At 45.1% G+C, this 24,729-nt stretch overlaps 1 long non-coding RNA gene across 1 annotated transcript in view; it reads left to right on the top strand.

Annotated features, from left to right (window-relative positions):
• LOC138363782 (uncharacterized) overlaps positions 1-22,969 on the top strand; it is an 86,221-nt gene extending 63,252 nt beyond the window's left edge. The window contains exons 2-3 of the long non-coding RNA XR_011228117.1: positions 19,805-19,954; positions 22,681-22,969. This is a non-coding gene — a long non-coding RNA (uncharacterized lncRNA). The remainder of the gene's footprint in view (positions 1-19,804; positions 19,955-22,680) is intronic.
• Positions 22,970-24,729: the final 1,760 nt, after the last annotated feature.

Raw genomic sequence — 24,729 nt, 5'->3', positions numbered from 1 at the left:
AAAGTGGTGGTGGGTGAGGGAAGAGAGGTGGAGAGGACAGTTTCTCCGTAGTGTAGTGGTAAGACACTCGCCTGGCATTCCGCGAGCGCTTTGTCATGGATTCATATCCAGGCCAGGGAGGATTTACTGGGCGCAAATCCTTAACTGTAGCCTTTGTGTAACTCAACAGTAAAATGTGTACTTGGTTGTAAAAAAGATTCTTCGCGGCGGGGACCGTATTCCAGGGCTCTGCCCGAAACGTTAAGAGTACTAGTGGCTGTACAGGAATGTAACAACTCTTGTATATATTCCCCCCCCCCCCAAAAAAAAAGAAAAAAATTGTGCAGTAGTAGGGTGGTGGTGATGGTAGTGAGGGGTAGCATTGACTCTGGCATGAATATAGTTGGCTGATGCTGTTTGGTAATGGGATGGGTTAGGGGAGGTTGAGGAAGAGTGAGGGTGTGCATGAGTGCGAGGTTGGTTAGTACGAAGAGTTTTGAGTTTCTCTCCATTGGGCAAGATTTATCAACTGCTGAATGAGCACCATGGCAATTAGTGCATTTTAGGGTGTGGGCAGAGCAGAATATGAAAATGGCCTTCTGCAGAGCATTTAGAGCATGTCTTCAGAGGCAATGAGGAATTTGATGCTGTTGGTATTGACATGTTTGATAAGATTAGTGGCAGGTGTTCCAGTGGTATTGAAGAAAGTAGTGATGCAATCAATAGTATCCATGGGTGTAGTGCTAGTGTAGTTCATCCAGACAGTGAGCCATTGTGACTCGCTATCTGCAGACAGTCCTGTGTTTGTGCCAATCACTGCGAATCCATAAAGCTCAGCGAGGGTCAGTGTGTAGGCCAGGTCAAAGACCTTGCCTACACACAGGTCTAGGACCTGGCCTAAGGGCTTCACCACGAACAAACACCGGGTCCAGAAAGGTTGCAACCCCCAGTTTCGGTGGAGCTAACGTCAATTAGCTCTTAACTGGTCGAGAGCTAACATCGGTTAGCGTGACGAGCGCGCAGAAGAGTTCTGTGATAGTGATCAGTCTTCCGGTAGGTTCTTTGAGGGTTTTGGATCTCACCGCCCAGGCAGATGCCAGGCTGTAGCAAAGCGCCTGCTCTAGTCATCCCGCTGAGGTGCAGCTGATTTTCTGCCAACATGGAACTCTCATTTTCCTGAATTTAGCGTATTTTCCGACGTATCGGCATGGCGGGGGTACATACGGCAGTGTGCTGTAGTTGCCCTTAAGCCAAAAGCTCCAGTAGCACTTTCATTGACCCTATGCATTTTTTGATTCACTAATGTTGATATAATTTCATTTTTTATTCAGGTGAAAGTACATACTTGGAAGAGTTACAAAACAGTTGGATTTATAGATAGCGCTAGTACATATAATACCTAAAGTCACTAATACCCCATAACGTTTAGGGCAAGGTGTGGAGGTGGGGGGGGGGGGGGGGAAACAAAAGACTAAAACTTAATGGTAAGAGATTAAAATAAAAATTGTTGAAAAAAAGTAATACAAAGGGGGGGGGGTTATGGCAGAAATCGGCAATTTTACAAATTGGTCAATAAACAGCATTGTTGAAAATAGCAAGACATGGGTTGACATTTAGGGGGTAAGGTAGGTTACATAGTTTATTAGGTAGTACTTTATCTTAAAGGCTGTACCTCTCGACCAGCTTGACATGATTGGGAAAGTCATTCCACATTCTGGGGCCCTTGATTTGTGGAACACATTTTTTTAGTTACCAATTTCACCTAGAAAGTAAGACACCTTTTTAGCTTTTAGGTGAAATAAGACGTGGGGAAAAGTTTTCTTGGTCACATTGGGACAGCAGTATAGGCATTGCTGATGCAAACACACTATTGGATTTAGAACATTAAAGTATGAAACCCTTAAGACAGGGTAGTCACGATTAATTAAATTTGAAAGCTCTTTGAAGTTTCAAATGTCCAGACGAATTTAGCATACTAGTAAAAAAAGGACATTAGCGAGACATTCCTCAAAAGGTTACGAATGTGGTGCCTAAAGTATCCATAAACACTACACACAGATCACACTAACGTGATGCATCAAATGAACAAATCCACAAGGGCCGTGACGAGGATTCGAACCTGCGTCCGGTAGCATCCCAGACACTGCCTTTTTAACCCTGTCATAGCTCAGTCGATTCATCGATAAGCCCTGTTTAAAATCTAAAGGAAAAATCCCAAATTGTTAAAGACTCTCTCCCATTGGCGAAATGCCAGTAGAGGTGAAGTAAGGAGTTGCATGAAAACTTAGAAATTAAGTCTCGTGAAGCAAAGTTGCATATATTGAAGTTTAGTGTAAATCCAGCATTATTCCTCGAGTTTTTTGGGAGTTCTGAACGTTACTATGAAAGGTTGCAGAATAGTCAGAACCGGTGAGTTTATCTAGGACAGTTTAAAGTTGATGGCTTGTAAGGTAGCAGGTATTGGTCCAGAGTCGTATGGCATTCTGATCTGTTAAAAGGACGACCCATATGAAAAGGCAGTTTTTGTCAGTCTTCATGAAATCATGGCCCAGTAAGCTGCTTTGACGGTGGTCAAATACTTGACCAAAGCTGTCCAGGATCGCCAATGACATGGGGTACGAATCTCCAATGGTGCAATCGGTCCCACGGCTGAGGGTAGGACCCCAGAGGCCTGCAAGTGTCCGAAAGACGGGGGGCGCGCGCGCGCGCGCACACACACACACACACACACACACACACACACACACACACACACACACACACACACACACACACACACTCTGCCATGATCTGTGGAAGGTCCTTCAGATTCAATGGTGCGCACACCACTTTTTATTAACACATTTAGGTACAACTGCATTTGTGCAGCTGCCCTAGCCTATATGAAGGGAGTACAGCATATCAAAAAACTAGCTACGTGATGCTAAAAATCCCCATCACACAAGATGGTTAGTCATACAAAGGCATGTGATCAGTAGTCTTCACCGGCAAACTCTGGTTGCATTGAGGATATCATTATTGACACAGTAAATAAAGTAATTGCAAAGCTCCAGGTACCTCATGCCAACGGGTCTGATAACTAGGCTTGCGGTAATGTAGTGTGGGAGATCATACCGCAGTTCCTGTTCAGTTTGCACTTAGTGCTCAGGATTGGGAGGCGTGTTTTTTTTTGTCCCCTAACTCTTGCCACTTTGGTGGTGGCGGGGGGGGGGGGGGGGGTTTAAGGGTGTTGCTCTGGCTTTGGGGTCCAGCGGCCCAGCTACTAGGCATGGGTCGAATAGGCCCCTCAGCAGTAACCCTAAAAAATTACATCCTAAAAACAACTAAACATGTATGTTACAATAGATGGTACATCAAAATAGTGGAGACATAAACAATACATAGAAATATTAAAATATCCAATAACACAAAATCGCAGGCATGCCAAATAATATTCTGTAGTGTAGTAAACCGACCTGTGAGATTTATATTTAATTATTTGATATTTAGTGCTTATATTTACGCTAATTTATATATATCAGTAGCAATTTGTATGCTGTTTACCTGACTATTTCTGCAATATTCTCACAAATCGACTCCTTGCACATTAGGGGGGGAGGGGGTTATATTAAATTTATGTATGCAGCTAAGAAAACTACAGTATTAATCTACATATATAAATAATGAAAATTGTGAGGTCTTACCTTATTCTACGGTAGGCCTGGTCCACCAGGTATAAACAAGGATGATGACAAAATAATCCTCGTTGAGGCTAGCATCAGCCCCATATACTGGTTTACTAGGATTAATTCTTGCTTCCTCTTAAATTGTTCCTGTCAAAGGACACTTGCTATAAAGCAGGAATTTATATATATATATATATATATATATATATATATATATATATATATATATATATATATATATATATATATATATATATATATATATAATATATATATATATATAATATATAATCTCACCAAGAACTCTTTGTCCCGACCGGAATTCGAACCCATGCCGTCCTGGATCACCCCTAAACGTACATAGTACGTGACCACTGCACCAATGATCGTCTAATGAAAGATGATCATTGGTGTGTTTAGGGGTGATCCTGGACGGCATGGGTTCGAATCCTGGCCGGGTCAGAGTTCTTAGTGATCTATGGCTAGCACGTTCATGTAGCTTTCTCACATATAATATATATAATGTGTGTATAATGTGTGTGTACATATTGTATGGATGTGCATGTATAATGTGTGTATGTTTATGACAGCTATATCAGAGGAAATATTATTAGTTAGATAAGGACCAAGGAATAATTGCCTGTGTTATTAAACACTTTCGCGCTTTGGTGACAAGTGTCATCACCAATTTTCCTACTGACTACGCTGGCGTGCCGCGCTCGCGAGTCACAAGAAAAAATATTTGTATAAAATCCATTTACTATCCGATCAACTTGGGGATAGCTTACAAATGTTTGCCATGAAATTTACGTTTTCTCTAATAGTCGAACAGCTTATTAAAGAGAACGGTGTGGCAGTGAATCATCGTGGTAAAACAATTGTATTATTGACACGACGAGTATAATCGACGTAGTTTTTATATGTTGCCGGTCGAACGCATTCTTATGTGACCTTTTATACTTATGTTCTTGCGAACACATTGGAACAAAAATGAAATACATCGAAAAATAATGTCAGGACAGTGAATTGAATATACACTTCAAAGCGGGTTTCACCGATATGCCGCCGCGGGTAACACTTCGGCCACTTCCCCCACTGTTTTGGGTGGGCTACGACATTGAATCTATATTTATATGCATATGTCCGTGTAGAGAATTTTATTGCGATTTCAGTGATACCAAATTTAAATACGTACGCCTACAATTAGTGTCAGGACATTCAAGAGTATACACTTTTCGGCCTTCCCGCTTAGGCGTGCGAAACGCCGAAAGCCCAGGGCTGATGGTTTTTTTTTTTTTCAGAACGCCGCAAGCGCGAAAACTGTTTGCCCTATATCTACCTAACATAACTGGCTAGGAATGTAAAAAAAACATAAACGGGTTTGGGTAATATTTTCCTTATAGTAGACGTAGTTGTCTGTTGATATCATAAGTACTTTACTCCTGTGACACAGCTGTCCAAGGGAGAGTTCTAAGGTGTTCTGCTTCTGCTTACTTGCGTCAGCAATAATGGCTGACTACTTCCACAACTGACGCCCTGGCTCTTGTCCAGATGTCAACAAGTGGTAGACAGGTCACATTTACTATTTTGGTACTGACAATTATTATAAGTACATCTCATTTGACTCGAGTCCAAAGATTGCTGTATTAAGTAATTCCCAACAGAATAGCTGGTGAATTTATAGCGCTGTGGCAATGATCTCAGTTTTTATTGACGGAAAATTCCACTGTGCCACGTCTTCTATGAGTGAATTTATATATACAAAAGCAGCAATATTACCTGCATAGTGTTTGTATTAGTAAATGGCGTTGGGTTTTCAGACATGTAGAAGAGATGATCACCTTGCTTGGCATGCACACATGGAAAAGAATATCACGAGGGTGGCATGCCTGGCTTGCACTAGTAAAGTCCCCAGTAGAGTAAAAGGACCATGCACACGTCCCTCCAGCCATAGCTTATCCTCTCACAGGTTCGGTCAGGCCATCCATTTCCAGAATAGCCATGGGGAAAGTGGTACCCCAAGATGTACGACTCATTAGCTAGAGTTAACTCGCCCTAGTTTCATGGTTATTCGGGGCACAAGGGTTAAGACCACCCATGTCCAGGGGTGATCATTATCAACTTTCGTTACCGTGCTCTTGGACCACATTTGATATGGAATGTCAAGGTCAGGGCTTTCACGAAACAGATTTCAAATCTCCATTAAGTGTCCATGAGTTAAGCGAGATGGCCATGACGCAGCCTAGCTAGAGCCGTTTCCAACCACCGGTTATGGTGACAGGAGAAAGGCCATGGGGACACAATGCTTAAGAGAACGTAGTTTGTTACCAACAACCCTGCCAATGGGCAAGGATGGAGGAATGAATAACAGGGTAAAATTCGGAAAAAGGAATACCTTTACGGGAAATGGGACAAGAGCAGATAGCGACTCTAGTGGCAGCATCCACACGCTCTTTTAAAGAAACACCAATATGGCTGGGAACCCAGCAAAACTCTACGGATTAAATGTTAGTAAATATAAGAAACGGTCAATGTTGAATCTCGAAGACTACCGGATGGACAGGATTAAAGGGCCCTAGAGCCACGAGGGCACCGAGTCGACTACAATCACAAACGAGGATAGACAACGAGAAAGCAGGAGACGGAGAGCAGAGAGAATAGCATAAAGTTCCGCTGTGAAGATGCTAGTCTCGGAAGGGAGGCGACACACACAAGGGCAGTCAGGCGTAGCCCATATCGTCCACAGACTTGCACCCATCGGTGAAGATGAAAATGGAGCGGGAGTGTGAAGAAAAGTGCTCAAGAAAAAGGCGCTTCAGAACCATAGGAGTTAAAGACTTAGCAACGTGGATCAACGATGTACAAAACTTTGGAAGGGCGACCCTCCACAGGGGCAAGGAAGGAACAATACGAGGAGAAATATGACGAATGGAAAGTCCTGTAAGCGAGATAGCTGGACAGAAAGAGGGAGGTGATGAAGAGGAACAAGAACTACAGGAGGGATTAAAGTAAAGGCACGACAGAGGCGAGAGGAAGCATTTGCAAGGACAGCGCCAGAGCGCGAAGACGGTAGTGATCATAGCAGTCCTGAAGAGATAGGAAGCCAATGTCAACATACAAGCTGAGGGCGGGAGTCAAACAAAAGGCACCAGAGCTGAGGCACAACCCAGTATGGTGCTAAACATCAAAACGGCGAAGAGAAGCAGCAGCGGACTAGTAAGCAGGGCAACCATAATAGTTTAGACAGAACGAGTGAGGAAAGTAAAGACGCCTGTATGCCCCCCCCCCCCCCCCCCCCCAAGAAGTATGGGACAAAACCTTGAGGGAAAGGGCCTTAGAGCATTAAGCGTGGAGGTAAGAGAGATGGGCCGACCAAGACAAAAGAGTGTCAAAGATTAACCCCAGAAGCTTAGCGTAATCCTTGTAAACAAGGGGATGACCATAAAGTGACAGAGGGACGGAGAATGACACGCTTTCGAGTAAGTCATAGCAAAAGTCTTGGACGGAGAGAACCTGGAGCCATGATCGGTGGCCTACGGCATCAATCACAAGTTGAAGCCGCCATTGAAGGAGAGGCAAATCATCACCTCTGACGGCAAGGTAAGATTCTCTACATAGTGCGGAGAAGACGCCAGAAGGAAGGGAAGAAGGAAGACCATTGAGAGCAACAACAGCAGTACTTAAAACACTACATTGGGGCACACCCTCATATTGCCTAAAAGGGGCAGAGTAGTACCAAGCCTCACTCGAAAGGAACGACGAGAGAGGAAACTCTGGAGGAAGAGGTCGATTCCCACGAAGGCCAAAAGAATGAAGTTGGGACAGAATGACACCGCCAGGTAGTCATGACTCTTTTCCAGGTCAAAAAGGATAGCAACAGAGGTCTTCGCAGCAAAAGCAGTACGAATATAGACCTCCAAGTTCATCAGGACATCCGTTGTGCTGCAGCACTTGCGAAAACCAAATTGAGAAGGGAAGAGGTGGTGGTAGTGCTCTAAGAACCACATCAGACGAACGTTAACCTGGTTCAGGGAGTTTGCAGACACAACTCGTAAGGGCAATAGGGCGGAAGTCCTTAGGGGATGATCCCAGAGACCCTGGTTTCCAAACAGGAAGGACAACGGTTTCGAGCCAGTCCTCGGACTGACGAAGACTCCCAGACCCGATTAAACACTCGGTAAATACTGAGACGAGCACGGAGGGAGATGTCGAAGCATCTTGTAATGAATGCCATCGGAGCCTGCCGCCATAGAACCGCAGAGGGCCAGGTGGAGACTGAAGCTCAGAAGAGATCGTTATAGGAAGGTTAAGATGGGTACAGAAATTCAAAGGACGAGATTCAAGAAGAGACCTACGAAGGAAGGCAGGATTGAAGAGAACCAGAACTAACAGACGAAAAGTGGGAACCCAATTCAGTCGCAACCTGCAACGGGTCTGACAAGAGTACCACAGAGGTGAAGGACTGGCGAGACATTGGGAACGAACTTGGCCACTATCTTGTGGATACGCTTCCAGATCAGCAGTAGAGGAGTTTCGGACATGGAGACATAAGACATCCGACATGCACGTTTAGCCGTACGGATGGTCCGGCTAATGTCGGATGATGTCGAGCACAGTCGACATTTTACCAGGGAACTCGCTTCCGCGTTACCCAAAAGGAAGAGCGAGGAATAGAGCGGAGGGCAGTGTCGAAGACGGTGTCATGAAAGAGGGCACGAGGGGGAGGCAGAATGGAGAGGTTGGAGATAGTAGCACGGAGGGTAAGGAGGAGCCAATCAGCCTCGGCAGACTGCCACCTAGGGAAGGAAAGGGGAAGGTGAAAAGAAAAAAGGAAACAAGGATGGGAAAATGGTCACTACCATGGAGGGCATCAAAAACCCTCCACTCAAAATCTAAGTAAAGGGAAGACGAGCAGAGGAAGATCAATACAGGAAAGGGTGCTAGTCAGTGTCTAAATGAGTGGGCTCACCAGAATTCAGAAGACAGAAGAGGAGGATGAATGGTTAGAGAAGGCAACCTCGGGTGTCTGTCAGATCACCACCCCAAAGGGTATGTCGACAATTGAAATCACCCAGCAGGAGCACAGGCTCCAGCAAGAAGTCGAGTAGGTGTTTAAGATCGGGACGAGAAAGTGGAACACTGGGGGGCGGGGGAGATAGATGAAAGTGTCCAATTTCCTCACAAAGATTCGAGCAGCAGAACAATGGAGAGGCGAAGGAAAAAGTAAGGGGACAAAGGGAACATCAGAGCGAATCAAGAGAGCAGAAGAGTTAGGAGCCCCAGCAACAGCTAAGGGAAGGGGGGGGGGGGGAAGGGAAAGGAATAGCCACGAAAGCGACCAGGACGAGCATCAAGCATCGGCTCCTGGAGACACACAAAGGAGCGAAAATCGTGAAAGCAGAAGTTGGAGTTAAAGGAAATTGGCGTAATAACCACGAATGTTCCACTGAAGAATAGACATCGACAAGAAGAGAAAGGACAGCAACAGAGAACAATGAAGAAACAAAGGTGAAAAGGGAACACAGCACATTAAAGAAGCGCAGGATCAGGGTTACGGGGCATGGGTAAACTGAGTAGAGGAAGAGGGAAGGGAGCTGGAGGACCGACCAGGGGCGGACGAGCAGGGTCTGGAGAAAAGGAGGGAAGAGAACCGAGGGTGAAGGACAGCAGCAGGAGGGGCATAAACCAGGGAGTGCACCTACGCAAGGGTAGCAACCGAGAGGGAAGTGGGGGCCAAAGAAATCTCCAAAGCAGGAACAGGGGGCGGAACCAGCGATACAGGACAGGATGGAGCGAGTGTCAGAGGTAGGGGGCGAGGAAGAAAGCGAAGCCTTCTTACCTGCTGGAGAGAGGAGAGGAGCAAGGCTTACACTGGCCGATGGGAGAGTGATGGACATCAACCCGCACTGACAGGTGGTGTGGAGAGTTAAGGGGGCATATCATTTTAAATCGTTATAAATTAAAAGTTGTTCAATTTGCTTATAAATTTATTTATGAAATGGTTATAGAAAGGGCTGCAACTGGTCCAAGTTTCACCATCACACCCTAAACAGAAAAGGAGAAAAAAAATACACAACGTATTATGCAACGAATGTTCAACATTCTCAGATAATCTCGGGAAACACATGTCAACTAAAATGTCTACCATGTGCTGTAGAAGCACAAACTCTTGTAATAATTGTAATATGTATGTGCAATATATTTATATGTAAATTTTTTTTTTTTTTTTTTTGGCCAATTTTTTTTCTCGTTTATCAAGGGATTTGCATGAAACTTGCACACCTTGCTCATTGGATGCCTATCTGCAAGGGTGCCAATTATGAACGAAATCTGTCGAAGTCAAGCTCAGCTACAGGTGGCCGAACTTGGATCTTTATTTTACTCTGGAAAGTAATTTACACCTTCAAAGTACTTCAGAGCTTTCATTTATTAATCAATTTACATGCAAATTACACCTTATATGTAGCGTTTGTGCTTCTACAACATGGCGTAGACATTTTAGTCCAAAGTCTATTTGTTGATTTTATAAAAATTTATAAATATCATATATTGCATATTTTTTAGAAGGGTAACTTTGAATAATGATATTATTGCACTAAACACTTTTTTGATAATAAAGGATTCTAGTGATCAGTTTCATGTGCTTAATTTAATATCTGAGTGTTATAGAAATGATTTTAGTTGACACATGTGTTCCATGAAACTATTTGAAAATTCGTTGCATAATTCGTTTATTTTTTTTCTCCTTTTCTGTTTAGGGTGTGATGGTGAAACTTGGACCAGTTGCAGCCCTTTCTATAACCATTTCATAAATAAATTTATAAGCAAATTGAACCACTTTTAATTTTACATGAATATGCCCCCTTAAGAGATGGAGGAGAAGGAAGGGAAGGAGGATTGGAGGGAAACGAGGAAGACACAGGAGACATGACAGACTGGGTACAAAGAAGGGGAACACCAGACACAGACAGGAGGGGGACCCTCTGGGACAGAACGCAAAAGAACAGAGGAAGCGGCGGTGGGCATGTCTGGGTCTAAGGCCCAGAAACTGTTGCGAGACTGAGGAAGGCGGGAAAGACGCGAAAGACGCGGAGAGGAGGAGCACAACACGTGAGAATAAGAGACGTTAGCATAAGGGGGGAGACGGCGAAGTTGGTGCCTCGCCTCGATAAAAAACAAACGTTCCTGGTGCTTCAGGTTGAGGACGGCTGCATAAAGCTTTTAATGTATACAAGAGCAGGAGAAGGTAGGGTGGGCCTTACTGCAATTGAGGCAGCGAGCCTGGGGAGAAGTGCACTCCGACTTGGTGACCTTCGTCCCCACACACAGGACAGACACAGTATTGGAGCAGTGGAGGGCTCCATGCCCAAACCTCCAGCACTTACTACAGAGCCGAGGAGAGGGAATGTACTCTGGACGGAGCACCTGGCACCAGCAAGAATGACAAAGGGCGAAAGGGTCCTTCCATCAAAGGTATTCTTCACAAGCCGAAGGGGTTGATGGCGACGACCACGAGGGGGACGAGTAAAAGTCCACCTGGAGAACAGAATGGCCCTGGGCTTCGAGGATATGCCGAATAACTTTGTGGCAGCCCTTTAGATTCCGAACACCGGTAGCAACATGGGGCGGGAGGAGAATAGTGCTAACACTGGCATTCAATCGAGCGTTCTTAGAGACCCTAACAGGGGTCTTGCCAAGGCAGGATAAGGCAACCAAGCGGGAGGCTGCATCCTGAGGAGCAGCAGCAACAACACGTGTACCGAGAAGGGTGGGGTTCAAGGTAACGGGCATCTACTGAATCAACAAGGTGCCTATGGAGGGATAAATCGTCAGACATAGAATAAAGAGGAAGGAAATCAAAGCATTTGGCCCACAAAGTGTGACCAAACAAGGCTTGTAACGCATCAGTCGGGAAGGAATCGAGCAAGCGCAGCCGTGGCGTGGACGGCATTGAGAACCCCCAGAGAGAGGTAGGGGGGGGGGGGGTTAAAAGGCGCAGTAGTCAGAGACAGAGCCGTGCCAGGGGACATGGTTGTCACCACTGGGGGCTTGGGGCTCGACCCAACCTCGAAGCGAGGGAGGGGAGCCGAGGGAAGTAGTCTGAATGGTTAGAGGAGGATCAAGGGTGGGGCCCAATGTAGCGGGGGCTACAGAGCCCGGTCTTCCAACACGGTCCAACTCGGGGGCTTGGTCGCCCACCCCACGAGCCCGAGAAGGTAGAAGAGGAACAGAATTTGACATAAGGACGAGAGGTCAGACTTTCATTCACGAATGTATCCACATACCCACCATGGAGCAACAAATAGAGGCAGGACACCCAACAAGAGGCTATCGCTGATCATGCCGAGGTGCATCATGAGTATACGCCCCACAAACGCCACCTTAATAAGGACCGTCAGTTTGTCGAGATTGGGTTCAGTGACGAAAGGAGGATTGACACTAAAAGGCTTCCCCTCGCTCTAGACGTCGGGTAGTATAGTTCTACGGGTGCAAGAGTATGCCTCCTCAATCACCCAGGCGTCAAAAAGTAGTCCAAAAGAATAATCAAAACAGGCTAAAGGTCGGCAGGAAATGACAATTAGAAAGAGGCGGGAGAAAAACGAAACATAAGGAAAAGCGATCGACAAACTTAGACAGCAGCAGGAGCATATGGTTTCAAAAGGACAGAGGACTGTCCCATGGAGCATCATTCTCTGGAAGCCACCCACCAAGCCCCCTCATGGCAACAATGGGCCGAACAGGGAGGGGAATGCTGGTAGAAGGGCTGCTTCCTTGCGCGTTGGGTCAGCCGACTCAAATAGACTACTGAAATGCTTGTTCTTGTGCAGCCGGATCGAAGAGGCAAATTCGGGCATCCCCCAGACCACCGTCCTTCCAGTCAGTATAAAAGAACGCATTCGGGCGTGTCGTGCACATTCGGAGTGCTTTACTCTAGGTCAGACCCCATCCTAAACCAGTGCATTATACCGGAAAGAGATGGGAGGCCTCTTCAGTAATGTGCAACCCTCTGGTACTAAGCATGTATACCATGATCTACCGGATCAAGGTGCGATTCAGAGGGGACCGGACCGTTACCCGGTTAGAGATCCTGGACCTGATCACCACTATAACACCTGTTGCAGCTCTAGACGTAGTCCTCAACGACGGAGAACCCCAAACTGCTGTTTAACAGTGCTGCAACATTACAGGGTCTGTTCGACCCCACCACCCCCTCTGCTCTTGAGGCGGCACACATGAACCTCACCCCACCATGACACTACCTCGCAGCCAGGACGGTGTTTGTCCGGAGAGTGAGCTCCCTATTTTCTGAAAGCTGCCAAAGACGTCACAAGCATAAACGAACAACACCTTTCCTTCACGGTAAAGTTCATTCCTATACATTACCACCCCCCCCCCCTGGTATTTTTCCACCACGCGTGCACAGATAGTGCAAAGACCGAGGCATCTATGGTACCTGTACCATGTTGCACAGTCAAGGTTTGCCTCCAAGAGGACCTTATTCTCACTACGGCTGGGATCTTAGAAAAGGTCTCTACCATCAAAAATATCTCACCACCTGACATCGTGGAGACCAGAGGTATTCACCTTCTCTTCTCCAGCAACAATGACCTGGAGAAACTATTCGCCGCCTCCTCCACGACCACGCTGCTAGACGTCGGCCTCACCCTCACTCCTAGATGCCACCTGGCGGACAGGACTGTTTGCCAGACACATCAGCGCATGGATCTCTGACCGCAGCGACGACGAAATCCTCGCCAGCATCAATTTCCTGAACTTGACGCTGACCATGGTAGTGGCCAAGATCAGCCCCAACTCCAACAACACTCGCAGACCCACACTGAAAGTGACCTTCACAGTCATTGCAGCAACCCACGTCAAAGAACACGGCCTTTAGTGCGCCGGAATTAAGATTCCACCTGCCGACATGACCAAAGAACGATACACAGAGCTCCGCCAGTGCTTAAAGTGCTACCGATACTCCCACTACACCAGTAAGTGCACCGAGTAAGTGCAGAAATGCAGTTTGCGCCCAGGAGCATCACTACAAAGCCTTGCACATCCTCCCACTGACGCTGCCTACTCTGCAATGGCCCGCACACTGAAGTTTCACCCAACTGTCTCCACCATCAGGAAGAAATAAAAATGATGGCAAGCACCACCTCAACTCGGCTAGCCAAACCGCCTACGTCTGCTTTCCCGGCCTTGCCCGAGAACGCTGGGGAAGCTGCTGCAGTTGCCACCAACAACACCCTCCTACCGGTGCTACTACACCTTGCCAACAAATTGGCAGGCAACGAAATTTACCTATACATCCACATTATTAACAAGCTCCTTACGGGCTCACCATAGCCCGTGCTACATGGACACTTCGTTCCGAGTAGCTAAATCTAAAACAACAAGAGGTTGCTCACTGCAAATGTACTTCCGACGGTGACAGTACCAGACGACCATCTCCCAGCTCCTCCACCTGGGGCCGGCCCGGTGTCCGACCCTGCAAAAGTACCCACAACCAGTCCGGTGACAGGGACGCCACCCACACTGGCTACCCCTGCCAACGAATACACCACATCCAAAAACAACGGACCACGCGAAACTCCCACAACCAACACCGAGGCTTCCCAGAGCCGACGTTGACGAGAATGGCCTTGCGACCAAAGACGACTAAGAAAACAAAAATACTTGCTGATCGGAAAGAACAGCACATAGTGAGCTCAATGGCAACACACACCAGACGATAATTGGCCCACAGACGTAACGAGTTAATCAGCCAGAACAAATACCCGCACCCCAAGTATGTCCACGCCCACTCCATGAACGCTTACAATAATCTCTCAATACTGAAAAAAGAATACCACGACCCAGAATTTCACCGCAAATTCCCTGATGGACAAATGCAATTCCTCAAAGGACGACGATCCTGATGGTACCAAACTGCCGGCGTTGCTCTGTTCAGATATAAACCGTTGATTTGCACATTAAACTGCAACCTGGCGACTAAGCCTCCTGCGGGTCATAAACTGCAAGCGACCATGAAGATGCCATCCATCCACAGATCCCAAGAACCAGCTATTGGTACTAGTAATGACTCCAAAGGGCCTCCACTTATGGGCTATTCATGCCCGTGCCCCATTTTGGGTGGCTTAATCTAAATCAATCAATCTATACATGACAGCCACCTCTCCACCATGATGGTCACCTCCACATCGCCTAAGGAAGCTACCTTTGCTACTACCAACGGCTTCTGGTGCTTTGGAATCGCTAGCACCCCCCCCCCCCCCGGACAGATCACCAAAGAAACAAATCCACAAGGGCTGTGACGATGATTCGAACCTACGTCTGAGAGAATCCGACGATGCCTTTATCGAATGAGCTACGACATGGTCAAAAGAATTTGAACCAGAAGTTCTATTGACCTTACTGGACCCTGCAGCCTCTCGGACACAAACCAGGATTTTACGAAATTCCCCCATGTTCGAATCCTCATAACGGCCCTAGTGGATTTGTTCATTCGATGCATCACGCTATTGTGACTTGCGTAATGAAGTAATGGCGAAAGACGTAGAACGGCCTGTTGACATAGCTAGAGTGCAGAAGGGGGGGGGGGGAATTTTGTAAAATCCTGGTTTGTCTGAGAGGCTGCAGGGTCCAGTAAGGTCAGTAGAACTTCTGGTTAAAATTCTTTTGACCAAGTTGTAGCTCATTCGATAAAAGCGTCTGGGATGCTCTCAGATGTAGGTTCGAATCTTCGTCACGGCCCTTGTGGATGTGTTCATTTAATGCATCACGCAATTTCAATGTCTGTGTAATGACCAAAGTACACTATTAACGGCTTCGACAATGCTACAAGTGTTAGCTACGATCACTTCACAAAGAACTGTACATCTCGGGACCAACGGTGCAGCAAGTGCACTGGGAACCAACACTTCAAAAAATTGCATGAACGAATATCTTCAATGCCTTCTCTGCGATGGCGAACATACTGCCGTCGCCGCAGAGTGCCCCGAAGACGTGAAGAAATACAGATGTTCGACGCCAGGCAGACCAACACCACTCCCCGTGCACCATCAAATTTCAACGTGCAAGCCGCCAATTCCCTGAAATTCCAGGCGGAGGCAGAGCGTCTGCACAACCTGTAAGCCAATGGGGGTCTAGCTCCCAGTCCGCCAACCAATCATCGACTCGGCCGCAACAGCCACAGCCTCTGGCCAATCAACAAGCCAGCCTTCACCACACCAGTTGTTCCCCAACATCGATCATAGTACCATCTTCGGACTCGTCCACCTGGTTGAAATGGTGGTAGGCAGGAACTGCAAGGAATTCGCACGAATTCTAAACATACTATATGCTTCCAATAATCTACCAACATTTAATATTTCTGAGGAACTGTTCACAACTACAGCTCCAGCCACTGCCACCGCTACGTCTGCACTGGCAGACGTAGCGGTGGCAGTGGCTGCACTGGCAGATCTCTGCCGGCGCCCACCCTCTGCAACCTGCTACAGCTCCATTACCTCTGCAAACTGCCACTCCAGACCAACCACATATTACTCCAGTTATACCGGCGACTACATCACCTGCATCGGCACCAATATCAGTTGCTCCTGCAGACCTCCACCTGTCTTCTGATTCTACTGCCTCTGTTGACATTGAAACACTCACCACCCCAGACTCGTAAGATACCATGATTGATTCTCCAGCAGTAACTGAAATATATTAACAACGTGACAACACTGCATTTGGATCTCCCGAATTCAGATTTCTCACCAGCCGTATATTACACAAGGTATGAAGAACACACTCTAGGAGCTAATGTGAAATGGTTGACAACGACGCAATCTTCTCGGTATGCGATAAATCCACACTGGTATCCGAACTTTGTCCCCAGGACTATGCTGAGTAAAAGAATAAACATCAAATGATAACACGAAGCAAGAAGAAATAGGTGAAGAAAGAAAACTAAGACACCACCGAAGACAGTCACCACCTAGAATGAAGCACCGCCACTGCCGCTCTTCCTGACCCGACTCGAAGCCTTGCCAGTTGTGGGGTTGTTTCAGCATCGACTTAAGACATGCAGCTTGGTCAAGCCCTGGCACTTTCTCTACAACTTCAGCATTTCCTCTCGCTGATTTCTCTTCAGCTGTCCGCACTTCAAGGCTCGACCTAATGGGTATCTTATCCTGCATATTATTGCATTGTGCGGTGAACGGAGCCATTATAATTATTACTATTATAATAATTATTAAATATTTATATTATAATAATCACTCTTCCTTCTTCTTGGTCTTGAAAAAGGCAGGCCTCGGGTGAAAGAGGGCTGTGACGATCTTTGTCTGGAACACGTAGGTGCAGGATCGGAACGTCCACCTCCCGAGGGTCGTGCGGCCCAAGCTCTGCTTCAAGAGGCTGGGGTCGTTAATACCCTTGATGGGGTGGTTCTTCTCCGGCCACGTCCACGGCGGTCTCTGGTGTTGGAGGTCCCTGTGCCCTTTTTCAACTACTTCGAGGTTATCCCCGGAACTCAGTTCCTGCGACGGCGCTGGAACCAATCGTATTGGTGTGTGTGCCTTTCCATTGGAGACTTTCAGCGCCATGGAGAGGGGGGGGGGGGAGGGGGAGACCTGCTGCCTGGGTAACAGCTTTCTCCCCAAATCAACCTACCCTGGCTTTGCGCCCTGGTGAGACCACTTCCGACCAGACCGACACCAGAGCGCAACTCCATGGTCTCCAGAGACTGATGGAAGCCTACTACTATTGTCGTGCGGTGAACGAAGCCAGCTACGGATAGCTTGCCTTGCCTCATCCTCCATTTGATTCTTGCTAGCTCAGTTTTGTACACCACGCCCAGAATAAGACGGTCGTCGTTTATGAACGAGGTGGTGTTTTAGCACGTATAACCTCTGAGGTTTGAGGGGGGCCTGTGTGATAAGACCCTCCTCAGTGAGACAGAGGAGATGCCCCTGACACAGTCGCCAACAAGAATACCAAGGTACTTGTACTCGTCAGTGATACCAATAGTCCATGGCTGTGCCCTCGACATGGAACCTCGTTTGTGAAGATACCATTCTTGCGTTTCCCATCAATTTGTAGGCTCGGTGATCGGCAGTTTCCCGCGTTGACCCTCAAGACAGCGCCACTCAACGTATCACACATATCAATACCTGAAGGCCGGTCGGCGTCTCTGCTGCCACGACCAGCTCATCTGCAAACGCTAGTACAGACACCTTTTACCCCCCCCCCCCCAGACGAATCCCCAGGCTCAGTTTCTTCATATTGGCAAGTGCCTCATCAATCGCCAAATTGAAAAGAAAGGGACTAGGGACAATCCCTGTTTGACTCCCTTAGTCACAGGGATTACCTTAGATTTCTCGTTCTGACTGGTTATGACTGTCGAGGCACCATCATAGCCCGACATAATATCCCTAAAAGCTTGGTGATTTCCTTGAGCTCCATGGGCCGATCGATGGCTGCATGAGGGACGCTGTCGAAAGTCTCCTCAATGTCAAGGTGCGCAGGAATTTCAGCACTTGGACCTCAGCCAGAAGAACATCTAGGATCTAAAGGTTTTCAGCGCATCCATCCACAGGAATGAATGAACAGGAATTATGTTACGGCCCTCTCGGGTCGCAACCGGGTTCTTACTCTGATGTTGTTAGAGGAAGCGTATCCGGCCCAAGCCAGTAGTGGCTTTCAAGGGATGAGATCCGTAACGCAAGTAAATTAAAGGGGAAGGGAAATGGTCAAAAACTTATTAATATAATTACCGTCACCAATAAATATATATAAGAAGATTACACGGGGGGGGGGGGGATATAAACACTATTATATACACTGTTTTCTTCTGAAGACTCTGGATCTCCACGGTGCTCACGATGCCAAGCTCTTGGTGCTCTTGTGGCCTCACGACGAATCCTTCGAGAATCTTGAGTCTACCCCGGCCACAGGCCAGCCAAGTCACAGTTCCACTGGGGGCACCATCGTGGAGGCCATCAACCACAAGTCCAGCAGATAGCTGGCAGGTTCCAAATCAGCGACGCTGGTTAGGCCACTCCACGATCGATACTAAGGTAGCGAACCCTTGTCAGGAGCCTCGTGTGATACCACAGATCACTCTCCTTGCCACAACTCCCCAGTGGTTAAGCGTCTCCACCAGTCAGTCCCGGATATGACAATCCCTCAACTGCCACTTCACAGGCAGGTCAACACCACAGTGTTCATCCGGGGGCGACTCACAGCTGCTGCAGCAAACACTTGGAGACGAGACGACTGCCTTGGGTAGACTGATCCAACTTCCATTACAGCAGTCCCAGGTCGACTCTGTAATCAGACACGTCATCAGTAACAGGGACACTCTAAAGCACCTCACTTACAGGCTTAGACACAAACGCCCGACGTATCCATTCCATAGATGGCGTTGCTGTCTAAGCTCCACCTCACCAGAGGTCAGCAGCGGCTGTGTTATGAGCTGAACAGGACGGGAAACTAACCCTTGTGGCCAGTACACCTCGTCCTCACCAGGTGTCGTCGTCCATTTGGAGGGGGTTTCGGGAGCTGACCCACAGATGGCGTGGTCGTCACTGCTCCAGGCTCGGACGCTGGATTCGGGTCCGTAACACTTCTGTCTCTCGTCTATCCTGATAGCTTGAAAGTCTGTTTACGGTCTAATGAAACGGCTGCACTATCGTAGAAGAATCGGTAATGAGGAAATAGTGTGAGAGGAGGGGTGGGGGGAGTGTTTCCTGGCCTAGAAATCTTAGGAATCGGCACCATTTTACACGCCCGGTAAGGACGTGGCAGGGAGCGGCTAGCCAACCGCAGATAGAACAATGTCTGTCATTATGATGGGTTATATTTGATACCCATACCAAGGAGATTCGAAACCCTTTATTCTGTGCAGCAATTACTCAATTTATAGCTTTTAGTATGTGGCTGAAAATTCAGACGTTAGTCTGCACTAGTTCTTAATTTTTCTTTCAACATCTCCCAGACTAGTATCCAGGGAGCATCAAACCCACCAGGATTGCTCTGAAACAATAATAATAATGATTTTTATTTAAAACCTGTAAAGAATATACAGGGGTTTAATAGGATTCAAAATACCTAATAACTTGGGTGTAGATTAGTTTGAGCTGTAACTTTCAAAAGGTAATTTTTTTCAGTGTACTACTAATGGTGATTGGGGATGCCTAGGGTATGGGTGTTCCTCTTGACGAGCACGGAGCAACCAAGACGAAGGTGGAGTTGGAAAGGTTGCGGACAGACGTCCCCTTGGCTAGATCAGACTCCACAGTCGGCAACGTTGTGTACAGGTAAGCAGTTTTTTAACTGTTCGGCTCTGAGAAACTCGTATTAAAATAATTTCTAGGTTAGATTATAACCTAGTTTCCAAGTTAAATTATTTTAGTAATACCTGGTAAATGTGCAGATTTTGTAACATTCCAAGCTAAGCTTTTATATTAAGCAGTCAGCTTTAAATCTTGACTCCCGGCAGGATAATTAATGTAAATGAAGCAGCGCATCAATGCCCTGCAATTTGTGGCTGGTCAGTACAGTATATTGAATAAGTTAAAGCATTAAAATCTTCCCTTGCTGTAACAAGGAAAGGTAAAAAATTATATAAAGCAGAAGTTCTGAAAGATTGGAAACGAGGATCGCAAGTTATTGCGAAGCAATTTGTGCCACAGTGATTGAAGGTTAAAATTTTCTGGTAATTTATTAATGTACACATAGCCATTTAAAGTACTGACAGTCTACACGGGTACAATAAGTGCTGTTGGGCAGTGGGGGGGGGGGGGGGTAGAAATAGCCTAAGCTACTCTATCCCTTTGAGATGTATTTTTTTCTTGTCTCAATAAACATACTTGAAGTGTTGTTGGTATATTTTTAATTTGTTAAAATTTGATAATTTTCTTTAAGATTTATTTTTATTTGCAATTTTATAACGTTGACCTTTGGTGGTCTATATTATTGTAAGTGATGGAATCTTCATTCCATTTAGGCTGTGAAAGGCTTCAATTATGCTTTAGTTTGTCTGCCAACAATGTTTGTAGGAATGAATAAACTGCAGATGACATTAACGATGATTGCTAGAGCCTACTCTCTAATAGCTACTCAGAGCTGTTAGAGCCTACACAGTATTGTAGAAGAATAGGGTTAAGGCATCGTAAAGGGTTGAGCAGAACCAAGCTTGTAATAGTATAACTTCATAGGCTATGTAATTGACGCACTCTGAAAAATTAAAACTTTGCTCTTTATTAAGAGTGGGTATAAATAACTGTCTTGCAAAATCCATAACGGTTCTGCAGTTCACTTTAAAAGTTCTTAATTACTAACTGAAATGCTACTTAAAGGGGTGAAATGGAACTAGTCACTCAAAGCCCCTGAAATTTTGTCACTTATCCAAAGCAAATAAAAGGAACCAATATTGTGGAATTGTCTCCCAATTGTGGTTTAAGTAAATAAGCAAAACCAAGACCAACATTCTAATGCAACCTAAACGAATACTTCCTAGCCTAACAAACAACATAATTATTTTTAAACTAAGGACTAAGGGGGAAAACTAGCTTCGTCGAATCGGACTTGTGTACCAAATGACGCCCATACTTTTCATTTACTCTTAATGATGATAATAATAATAATAAAAATAATAAATCATTGTCGGGACAGGCACATGCAGAAGTGGCGAAGAGAGGTATCATGTATGAGGAAAGTCAAACCATGCAACACTACATGCGAGTCAAAACACCCATTTTACTTATGGTAAAAGGAGAAATGCTTGGAATTACTGTGCACATGTGGCTCAGGCTTTGGTACAAATATTAGTGGGAATATGGGATAGGTGTTCATGGTAATGACACGAAGTGTAAACTATGTGGTATGTTAAGGTCTCACGCCCTTTCACATTATGTTCTTGATTGTCAGTTTATTAATGTATATAGAAACAGAGAAGGATTGTTCCTGAACAAATAGCCTGGATGTGTCACAACGGAAAGGTTGATATTCTGGAGAGATAAAAGAATTTTGCACCAAGACTGTAAACTTTTGTTAAATTATCTGTCTTGCAAAATGTCTATACAGTATACCTAAGTCATAAAAGTATTTGTGTGTACGTTTGATACCATACTACTTGTGTAAAGGAGGAAATGTATGTTTATCTCGCAGAATGTTCGGCAATATGTTTGTTTGATGTGTGTCTACATATGTAAGAACACGTTGTACTGAACAGGGTGAGAATAGCTTGAGCTACCTCATCCCTTTTGTGTGTTACCTCAATAAACTTATTTCAATTTCAATTGTCGGGACAGGAAGCCAGCGTGTTCATGCACGTTTTAAATTGAATTAAACGTTTTATTCAGGACAAAGTACATACATAGATGATGCAAACATAATGTAGGATATAAAGAGCTTGTACATAAAATACCTAAAGCTAATAATATGAATAGCGTTTCGGCCAAGATATTTGGGCATGTTTTTCGGGTTTTATCGTGGTCACTTAATCGGGCTTCAGGTTTTGGCTTTATCGTGGTCACTTAAACATTGTCACTTGGATAGTTCACTTAAAGCTATGATGTCTAAAAGTAGTAGTCTACTTCAGCATTATCAAGAGTTCAAATTGTTAAATTTCTAGTTACGTTTAAGGATTACTTGATAAGTTACCAAAATATTAATCTTTTTAGGTTTGGCCGAAATGCTGTACACTATTGGCGCAACTCTACAAATTATTATTTAACTACAAAATCATACACCCTATGTATAATGCACAGATTAGTGTGATCTAGATTCTAGACAACTGCAAAAGCGAAGTACGTTTGGATGTTTTACAATCAATCCCCTTCCCCCTTTCCCAGGCTAAATGTGTTCCTACTGTTTACACACAGCCTTAAACTACTGCCATGCTCATATTTATCTTATAAAACAGTTCAAAGTGACTATCGTCCACACTTTTGATATAATTATTACCATTTTAGTGTTAGAACATTTTAAGCAATGTAGCTTTGCTGATGTGTTAATTTACTCATCCCCCTGATTGTTTTAGTGTGGCTGGCTTCCTACTCGGTGGTGTGCTGCTCTTCGTGTCGTTGTTCGATCCCACTAGAAAACCGGTCAAAGTTCTTCGACCATGCCTTTGGTGAAAGCAGTAGTGAGGCGGCGGCGTGAAGTTCGGACTGGCCTCGAGTCGCATGCTGCTGCGGCTTTCGACACCTTCACTGCTGCTCTCGACAAGATAGAAGTGATTGCCAAGATGAATATCTGAATTATCTTTAATGCTTTTGTGAATGTTAGCACTTGTGCACTAGTCGTGTATAAATAAAGATTTCATAAATTTTCCTTGTTAATAACCTCTATAAAGTCTGTTTATTTCATAGGCTATTAGCAACTAAGTATAGTGGTAGTAAGTTTTTAAATACAAAAGTTGATTATTTGCTAGATAAAGGTGCAAGTTTGTCAATCCCTCCGCAGAGGACTGATTGCCGTGTTAAGTGGCCGCCTGGAGCTGCTGGGGTTGGCTCGGCCCCCCGACCTCATGCCTGCTCTGGGTGTTGTACTTGTGAATGATGCACCATCTATGGTGCAAGATGAAGACTTCGCACCGGCCTGAGAGAATGTACAATATCGTTGAACTGTTTAAAAAGAGAAGGGTGTTGCCCGAAGCAGTGCTCAAGTGCACCAACATGTATTTGGCGCCTTTGCAGGTCCGGTAAGTGGTATCCCTCGGCTCCTGCCAGAGCCGTGCAAAACTGGTAACGGGCTCAGGCTGGACGGGAAATGTGTGTACCTTTACAAACTGCTAATTTTTTTAATCTTTGTTAAATGCATGATTTATGTATAAGGTATATAATATAATTTATTCAGGTAAAAGTGCATACATAAAAGATGTTAAAATGTTGGATTTTGAGCAGGTACATAATATGCCTAAAGACACCAATGTGCAGTTTCAAGCAATATGTGGGAAACAGACTAAAATTTAAAACTAAGAGATCAAAGCATAAATTGAATTGAGAAGGAAAAAAAATAGTAATGGATAGAACGAAAAATTGAAACGGAACGGCAAAAGTAATTTTACTAGACTACAATTGTCGGAAAATCCGACACCATTTAATAATCATACAGATAATAGCTGTGTTGTATAAACAAGTTACCCATAGAAAACGTAACTTGTAGTGGAATTACCATCTAAAGAAAACGGGATATCATCACCACATACTATTATAATTCACCAGCTATTCTGCTGGGAATTGTTCTTAAATACATTAGTCTTTGGACTTTACCATCATAAAAACATCTTATATAAATTAACTTAATTATCAATATTAAAGTAGGGTAAATGTGACCCTTCTATCACTTTCTGAAATCTGGACAAAGTAGGCCAGGCGTCAGAGTGGGGAAGGAGGGCAGCCATTGTTGTTATACGAGACCAGAGGCTCACACGGGAGCAAATTCGGCTCCTGTTAATTTTACTTGGACGTAGTGTTTTGGAACCCAAAGGTGTACCATTTTTCAACACGCTGTCTACAAATTCAAGTTAAGTGTCTATCCGAAACCCGTTTATCATTCATTTATGGCCATTAATGTCAGGATATAGGGTGACCCGGTTAGATCGCGAAATCGCCTCAAACTAAAGGTAATTAAGCCAGGTCTTCAATGTTCTGTATAGTGTTTTCTCTGATATAGCTTGTCATATATAGGATTCTGGCTTCACAGCTAGCGCACTTTTGACAGGTCAAGACGAGGATGCAAGATTTGTGCACCAGTTACTGGGTGATATGGAAGCTACCTCAAAGAGGATAATTTGGTGTCTACACCCTAGTTATACCTGGTGGACTAACCTGCTGTACTATAAGATAAGGAACCTCTTCAATGTTTAATAATATGTAGTTAATTCTGTAGTTTGATTGGCTGCATATATATAAATATAAAACCCCCCTAATGTGTAGAGGATCGATTTGTGAGATTATGAGATTATTGCAGAAATACAGTCCACTTATCATTATACAAATTGCTATCGAAGTATATAAATTAACGTAAATATAAATTCACATAAATTAAATAAATATAAATCTCACAGGTCGGTTCCCACATTATT

This window comes from Procambarus clarkii, chromosome 11 (genome assembly GCF_040958095.1).
Source record: "Procambarus clarkii isolate CNS0578487 chromosome 11, FALCON_Pclarkii_2.0, whole genome shotgun sequence".
NCBI lineage: Eukaryota > Metazoa > Arthropoda > Malacostraca > Decapoda > Cambaridae > Procambarus > Procambarus clarkii.
The sequence above is the reverse complement of the archived record's forward strand: the minus strand, read 5'-3'. Positions and strand labels throughout refer to the sequence as shown.